This window comes from Triticum aestivum, chromosome 4D (assembly GCF_018294505.1).
Source record: "Triticum aestivum cultivar Chinese Spring chromosome 4D, IWGSC CS RefSeq v2.1, whole genome shotgun sequence".
In the NCBI taxonomy this organism is placed as follows: Eukaryota; Viridiplantae; Streptophyta; class Magnoliopsida; order Poales; family Poaceae; genus Triticum; species Triticum aestivum.
This window is the reverse complement of record NC_057805.1, coordinates 241,602,122-241,610,881: the sequence shown is the minus strand read 5'-3', so window position 1 is coordinate 241,610,881 and position 8,760 is coordinate 241,602,122. Positions and strand designations below refer to the sequence as shown.

Sequence of the window (8,760 nt, the reverse complement as noted above, 5' to 3'; positions counted from 1 at the left end):
TCGTATGAAATTCACGCACAAAGGGTGTCGCGTCACTCTCAATGGCATTCAAGATAATGCTTCTTGCCGTCCAATCTCTGTCCGTAAGCTGCAAGGATTGCTGAAATGGGGTGCTGTTAGCCAGTGTGTGCAAGTGCGCCAGATTCACCAGGAGCATGATCTTCAAGCAATTACTCCAGATGCTAATCCTGTAGAGCAGACACCTCCAGCTGTTCAAGAACTGCTACAGGAGTTTGATGCTTTGTTCCGGGAGCCAAAGGAATTACCCCCTCGTCGTGCCTGTGACCAACAAATTCCGTTGGTGCCAGGTGCAGTGCCAGTCAATGTCCGGCCAGATAGATATGCACCCCAATAGAAAACAGAGATTGAGAAGCAAATCTGTGAGATGATGAACTATGGCATTATTCGTCGCAGCACGAGCCCCTTCGCTTCTCCAGTGCTCTTGGTTCATAAGAATGATGGATCCTGCGCTTTTGAAATATCCTATGCCAGTCGCGGGTTATCCCAAGCTCAACGTAGGTTCACAAGAGAAAAAGAGGGGGGTACCTTGTTTGTCGGTCGAAGAAGGCAACAAACAAGTGGAAGCAACCGATGCTTTGGTCATTCTACTCCTTGATGCCAGTCTGTGCTTGCTGTCATGCTGGCAAAAGCGGGGGTTTCGACCGGCTTTACCTACTATTGGATTTGAACCAATGACTCTCGCCGTATGAAGGCGATACTCTAACCGCTCAGTCAAGTAGGTTAAGCTGAGTCAAGTCAGAGAAAATCGAAAAAAAGAGAAAGCCAACCAAAGCGCAACCAGAGTTCTCCGCGGGGTCGAGCGCTAAGAAAGAGAAAGCGTTATCGCTATACGAAATAAAGCAGCGGCTAGCACACTAAGATAAACCACTTGGTTTAAAAAAACTGCTTAGTGGCGTGTGATTTCAACACTATTCCAGAGGTATATGACAAAAATTGTGGGAGAGACCTCTATGTTCCTCAGCTTAAATCATTCTATGATTGTTTACAATTCTGTCAACTATTTTACATGAGGGCTAGAGGGTGGTCTTGGAGCAAGAAAAGTGTTGAGTCCAGGCGCATTATGGTACGACTGAGACTGAGTTGGGCAGGAGCAAGCGGTTGGATTGGCCTGACTCTTCAAGACCAAAGATACTCGGCTTCCTCTTCATCAAGTCACGAAATTCGACCCTTAGTTAGCAGCACCAAAACTAGAGCAGGCCCAAGACAAGCAAGAACAGTCAGTCAGCACCGATCAGGCAGGAAGCAGACAGTAAGCTAAGAATACTGGAAGAAGGTGGTCGCTCAGCCAAAGCCCTAGTTCAACCAGAACAGTAGGGAAAGCGGTAGAGGCCGCTTCGCAGCTTTGGTCATCGCACTCTAATCCGCTTTAGAAGAAGTAGCTATTCTATTGCTTGGCTATAAAGCCTATAAGTAAGAACTCAGGGGAAGGAATCCGATCTACAGATGAAGCAGAAGCAGGCAAAAGGCGAGCGCACAATGAGGAAGTTTCCATACTAGATTGACTCAACATTACCGAATCTACTCTAAGACTCTCTTCTCTTCATGGTTGGCTATAAAAAAAGAGTCTCTTTAGTCCCCAACTCTACGGATTTTACTTTTTGGCTACTGCTCTCGACGTTTGCTCGGGACGAGAGGCTATGAAATAGTTGAAAGCAGATTCAACATTAAAGAAAGTCAATCCAGTAGACTTAAGTCGTACCGAACACTATGTCCTAATAGTAAGGGATTTCTTTCAACCCGGTGGTAAGCCGGTGGTACCCGGAGAAAACGTTGCCCGAAGGAAGGGACTAAACCCATCTGTTCAAGTAGTAGCCAAGTAGTACCGAAGGAGTATCTCCGAGTTAAGGAGTACCGAGGGGAAGGATGAAAAACCAAGTGAAAGAAAGAGATCGCAATGGTCTAAGATATAGTCAGTGAACAATAAGTCAGATCTGATGTCGGATCGAAACAAAAATGCAAAAAGACAGCACAAACGTAAAAGATCGAACTCTAATTTAGTTACTGAGTGAGATGTTTTGCTACATACAAAAGTTTGGTTCTTCCCCTACAACCCCTACCCCTCCAAGGCATACTCTTCATCGGCAAATCTGAATGTCTCGATCCGAGTTGAGACCCACCTACATAAATTGATCCATCAACGGCTTTTTCTATAGTGGCACGAAGTCTCCAACTCTTCGATATGCGCTAGCTAGGTAATCCCTTTACTTAATCTGATATGGGATCTCTTGCTACCAGAAAGGAACCGAACTGGCTTGCCCAGAAAGAATGGATTGCGACCCTTGGAGAGCTAATGGTACTAGACTGATAGCGCACTGATTGAACCGACCCCGGACGTACCACTGGGGAACCTGTGGCTGGAGAGAATCTCTCGCGATGGAGAAATGTCAAATGGGAAGCTCTATGGAGGCACACATCGTGTCCTTCGTCATCAAAATGGGGCTGACTCGCTCGGGAATAGGCACAGGATTGAGGAACTTTCTGGCGTAACACACCCGTAATGGGGCAATCTGACTAAAAACCCTTTCCGCAGTGTTTAAGTGGTGCTGGAGAGGGGAGGAGGAAAGTTGTACCAGGTGGAAGGAGAAGAGCTGATTGCTACTAAATCAGAACAAGATTAGTGCTGCATGATGGCTCAATGGTGCATGGTCAACTCAGTAAACCTAACATCTCTAATCTCTGATCCAATTTCAACCCTACTGAACTCTTAAGAGTAGGTGTTTCAAGAACCTAAGTCCTTACAAAAAAAGAATCCATCATCACTATATACCCCCGAAGGTACTGAGCCCAAACATCTGAAGCCATACGGATACTCACATCTGCAAAAGGCTGAGGTTGAGAATTGAGGAATTGCAGAAGAATTCACTGATACAATCCTCTACTAGCCCCTTTGCTTCACCTGTGCTGTTAGTGAAGAAGAAGGATGGGACATGGAGGATGTGCATTGAAACCAGGCAGCTGAATGCCAGTACAGTAAAGAAGAAATACCCAATTCCGTCACATAGATGCCCTATTGGATGAGTGGTGCTAAATATTACAGCAAGATTGACTTAAGATATGGCTATCACCAGATCAGGATGAGAGAGGAAGACAAGCCCAAAACTTCATTCATAAACCTGTAACTATGAATTCAGTGTGATGCGGGCTTACAAATGCTCCTGCAATGTTTCAAGCACTCATGAATGATGTGTTCAAGCCCAGAAAATTTGTGTTGGTTTGATGATATATCTTGACAGTAGAACACTGAAGGAGCATGAACAGCACTTGCAGCTAACACTTTTTCTGCGGAATCAGCTACATGCTAAGATGAGCAAGTGTGAGTTTTGACTTTCAAAGGCGGAATATTAGGGTTAAAATGGAAAATAAGGTGGCAGATGCATTTAATAGGAGAAAGGCCGGAACATCTGTCCAGCTGGTCCAAGGTGTGCAAACCGCTTTGTGAAGGCCGACTGAGAATGAGGGACCTAGTAGTGTATTTCGAAGCCTTCTAGGCAAAGCTGCTTTGGCGTGCACTGAAAGGGCGTCTTCCTTTCCTATATTATACCAGAGGTGAGTGCATAATCTAGTGTAGAACTGAAGGGATATCCTAAGTTGATGTGCACAAGTGCTTCCTCTGATTAAAGTTGATTGCCCCAACCAATTTCTTAGTACATCAACACAAGAAGTGGCGAATTGGGGATGGTACTACCTCAGTGAAACTGTGGGAAGATGGGTAGGTGGGGCCTCTCAACCAAGACATCGCGGTTGGCGAGTGGGGACTCTACTGAATTCTAGCATGGGTGTGGTAGATTACTGACGTGAAGCCGGACCTCTATGAGTGCACTACATGGCCGGATCAAAGCTATTCTAAACACTAGATCCATTGGAGTGGGAAGTAGTCAAGATGTAGAAGAGGAATCAAGCAGGTTTGGTCCTCTTTCTCTGATGTGTTCTTAGAACCCACTACCCTCCCTCCTAAAAGACCATGTGACCATCGGATTCACCTCACGATAGTCAACCAGTGAATCAAAGGCCTTATAGTTATTCACACCACCGGATGAAATTGAAGCCATAATCAAGGAGTTACTCTAGAATGGTACTCTACAACCTAGTTCATGCCTCAGCGGCTCTTCTTTACAAGAAGAAAGAAGGTTCATGGCGCCTATGGATTATAGGCAACTCAATGCACAAACCATAAAAAAGAAATACCCGATACCGGTCATTGATGATCTTCTGGATGAGCTACATGGTTATACTGTGTACTCAACAATCGTTTTATCTATTCCCACATCGATTCACCAATCCTGGAACTCGTTATGGATAGAAGGTCCATAGAAGTGAAAGTAGGACGACGGGAGAAAAGAGTAAGGAGTACCGGAAAAATAAGATTTTGGACTTTCTGCCCACGAAGAAATAGTAGCATTTGAAACTGGAAAGATTTACTTTGGATAGTAAATCCCCAAGGAATGGCTATAATCCAAACAAAGGAGGAGCTAGTGGACAGTTCGAATTTCAACGATTAGGGAGGGGAATGAAACACTTGTCTTTCACAATCAATTCTTTCTTTTTTATGTTTAGGACACGCGAAGCGAGAGCAAAACTCGCTATGAGGAGAAGACTCGGCAAGAGAGGTTTGAACAAGAGGAACTGCCGTCTAGTTGAGTTTGATCATTCTCTCTTTCTTTCTTTCTTTCTTTCAAGAGCTGAATAAGGGCATATCCACAAAGGAGAGAGAAATCGGACTTTCTTCTTTACCCCCCTCATTATTCAAGACGTGAATATAAAGTGTATTGTACTCCCTTGGATCTTTTCCGGGATCTTTACTCGTCGTTGATCAAGGAAGCTAGAAGGAAGATGGGTGGTAGGGTGAATGGACATTCGTATCCCCTCCAACTCGTCGGTTAGGAGAGTAGCGACCAAAAAGAAATCATTATACAGGATAACTGCTGTAGAGATAAAATGTAGGAAGGAGAAAGTTGGTTTCAATGAGTCATGTGAATTGTAGAAGAAATAGGTAAACAAGGCGGGTTAATATATATACGTTGAAAAGCAAGGGGATAAATTGAACGAAATGAAGAGCAATCCAGAATCCTATTTTGTATACTATAAGAAAAAGGCACTGAAAACTTGGAAACGGAAGATGTTGTAACTGATATGGGTAGTCACACATTAGGCAAAATGGTGTAGTGGTTGGGCCAGGTAGCTTCTTCTTTTGAACAGCATTTCATTCTGTTTTGGATGCTTTCTACTATGTTTCAAGTGATCAAAGAAGAGTTTATTTCCCACTACTCATATCACATCTTATGTGTTGATGCAAGCTGACTAAATCAATAAGATGGTATTCGTATTTGATTAGACAAGATGGTATTATTCTTTATTCCGGAGCACAACAATCCGGATCTCTATCTTATAGCTTATCCTTCCTATTCTGTATGTATTACGGTCATGTCAAGTCAATGGTCTGTCTGCCCTGCAACCGGTCTTGAATGGCTTCAGTGAATTGTTTGCTGAGCCTACAGAGTGACCTCCTAGGAGGACAATAGACCACAAAATACCCTTACTACCAGGCACTAAACCTGTCAATCATTAGAGAAGGGACAGAGTTCAAGATAAGACTATCTTGCCTGTTTGGTAGAGAGAGTAACGGGTATTCCGATGGTTAAAGATTCAAGTCTTAGTGGCAAAGGGGGACAACTTTGGCCTGCAACCGTTTCCACTTTACGGCCAACAGCTTGTGTTCTTTGGTATTAATTCGGTTTCTGTTTGTTTGGTTTGTCTCGTGCACCACCTTAATTGAATCATAGTAATGGGACTTTGATAATCCAGTCATGAAGTCAATGCTGATAATGGACCATGCTTCATCAGGAATGGGTAGAGGATCGAAGAGGCCAGGGAGTTTTTAATGTTCTACCTTAACTTGCTGACAGATATGACACTTTTTGACAAAAGATTCCACTGATGGAAAGATTCCTGTCCAAGGAAATAGTGCCTTGATGCGGTAATAAGTAGTAGTAATGCCAGAGTGGGCACAAATACCACTGGCATGAAGTGCTTGCAAGATGTTTTTTTCATTTAGAAGTTTGCACCAACCCATGCTCTTCCTCTATATCGAATGACCCCATTATGCAATGAATATTTGCTATTCTTGTGAGTGCTCGGGACTACCAATTCAGATAGTAAATTCTGGGTGAATGTGTCTTTGCTGTACCCTGCAACAATATCAGTGATCCATTGTGGTTGACATGAAGTAATGGCATTGAGTTCATCTGGCTCATGTAATCTAGATAGTGGTGCATCAGCTGCCCTATTCTCTGAGCCTTTTATTGGATGGTATATTGTAATCCTGTGATCTTGAGGAAAGGAAAGCTTTGTGCTGCATTGGTGTTTTAAGTCTTTGAGTAGTCAAATGAGCTAAGCTCCTGTGAATGAAACGCCTGTCCTGCTAAGCCCAAACTCTAATGTGCTTGACTTGGAAGTACGACAATCTTTCACTGTGAGGATCTTCTTTTAGTCTGTAGCCACCCCTTGCCCACTAATGACATGACCTAGGTATTCTATCTGTGGTTGATCAAATGAACTTTATTCAACTTCACATATAGTTGATTTTGCTTCAGAAGGTCAAATACTTGCTGCAAATGGGTGACATGATCTTGCAAGGATTTGCTGTAGATTAAGATGTCATCAACAAAAACAAGTACACAATCCCTAGTCAGCTCAGCCAGAATTGTGTTCATAGCACTCTGGATGGTGGGTGGTGCATTTGTGAGCCCAGATAGCCTAAAATTCATAGTGACGTGGGTCTTGAATGCCATTTTGTATTCGTCTGCTTCATGTAATCTTATCTGATGGTAACCAGCTCTCAGATCCAGCTTAGTAATCCGAACAACACAAGATAACTCATCCAACAATTCTTCAACTACAGGCATTGGGTATTTTATTAGACGAATCCATCTTATTTCCTTATTTCTCTATTTTGGTAGCAGCAGAAGTAGTTTGTTCCACCCGGACTTCAAAGTAGTCACCCCCGTTGACCTTCTTTTTTAGATAAAATCCTCAATGAGTGGAAAGGACTCCCAAACTTGCTCCACAGTACTATACCATACAGAGCCGCGCCATTGTGATATGATAAGAAGAAAAGAGGCCAGGCCGCCCTCTTTTCTTTTCCGCACCAAGCCTTCTTGTAAAATCGGGTGTATAGCTCAGTTGGTAGAGCATTGGGCTTTTAACCTAATGGTCGCAGGGTTCAAGTCCTACTATACCCAAAACAAAAAAACCACTCTTGTATTCGTAAGGATGCATAGTAGCCTTCAAAGAGCACTCTTTGGCCTTGATAAAAGCCCCTTTCTCATCAACATCTCGACTTCGCTCGTTGTTTGAGGTAAGTATAAAGGAGATCAGATCTGTCCCGGGAATCAAAGGATACAAAAATATGGAAACGAGCACAGATTATAGGAAACAAGTAAACAGAACAGGTTGGATCCCATCTTTGGTAACAGCATAACTAATGAATGATGTGTTCAAATAAAAGTTTTAAATGTGGGTATTTCTTGAACAAACCTTAACCCCCCGGGTTAGGCCGGGTGGGATGGTATACTTTTTTTTGCCACAAGTGGGAACTCAGTCCTTGGCAAGACACAAGGGGGGAAGGAAGATCTTCACTCATTCATTAAGTAAGTGCCTGCGGTGAGACCCACAACAAACAAAGGGGGTGGAGGGAGACCGAAGAAGGAACAATTGTCTTGAATGCTATGCTGGGATCAGTAGCTTCCAGTGTTTTCAAAATGAGTCGGGCAAGAAGAGGAAGATCGGGCGGGGAAAACGGGGTTCGAACCCGCGACTTCTGGCGTGACAGACCAACACTCTAACCAACTGAGCTATTTCCCCCTTTCGTAACTAATTTTGATTCAACAGTCACCTACTGGTTATCTTTGTAACTATACCAAAGTAGTTGTACAACAGAATGCCCTTCGCCTTTAGTACTTTTCTTTTTCTTTTGACGACAGTAGAAAGAAATGGCTCTGCTCGCTTAGAGAAGGAGCTCCGCGCTCTATCATCTATCAGTTAGTTGGCACTACGCGCCACTTCAGTTGACAAAAGCGAACAAGATAGCGCTAGCGCCCGCGGAGAACTTTCGTTTGTTCGCCTTCTAAAAGTCATACTGACCTGCTGGTGAAAAGCCGGTTACAAAACAAATAATAAGACGTAGTGAAAAAGTACCAAAACAACTGAAGCCTACATCCCACTACGTCTGGGTTCCCCCTTCCTATGAAGATTGAGTTAATAGGTAGGGTCAACTATACCAAAGTGGAAGGGCCACTATCTAAGCTATTAGTGGGCTGGTTTGAACTATTGATTTACTGAATCGAGTGAAGCTGTGTTGTGTAACATATAGGTCGCCAAGGCCTAGAAGTACGAGTGGTCGCCCTAACGGTCACTCTCAAACTCACTACTTGAGTGACGAAAGTCACTTAGCTTCTTTAATAGGGCTTGCCAAAGAACCCCTCTGGGGCCCCAGGAAGAGGAAGAATGAGATAGAGCAAAGGTCTCCTCTTTCTGTCCGATCTTCCCGGCATGTAGAGATCCGATTGGGCTTATAGTTTAATTGGTTGAAACGTACTGCTCATAATGGTGATATTGTACGTTCGAGCGCTACTAAGCCCATCTGACCTGCTTAATCAATGACTCCGGTAGTCACCTGAACCACTCTCTCGGATAGCCCACAACCTCTCTTCTGGATGCGAAAGAATATTCGATCAACGTACA

The 8,760-nt window shown here is 43.7% G+C and overlaps 2 non-coding genes across 2 annotated transcripts; one reads left to right on the top strand and one right to left on the bottom strand.

The window, feature by feature from the left end:
- Nucleotides 1-7,185: 7,185 nt before the first annotated feature.
- TRNAK-UUU (transfer RNA lysine (anticodon UUU)) lies at nucleotides 7,186-7,259 on the top strand. The gene has a single exon. It is a non-coding gene; the product is annotated as a tRNA-Lys (tRNA).
- A 548-nt stretch (nucleotides 7,260-7,807) lies between these two features.
- TRNAD-GUC (transfer RNA aspartic acid (anticodon GUC)) lies at nucleotides 7,808-7,881 on the bottom strand. Its single transcript has one exon. It is a non-coding gene; the product is annotated as a tRNA-Asp (tRNA).
- Between the last annotated feature and the right edge of the window lie 879 nt (nucleotides 7,882-8,760).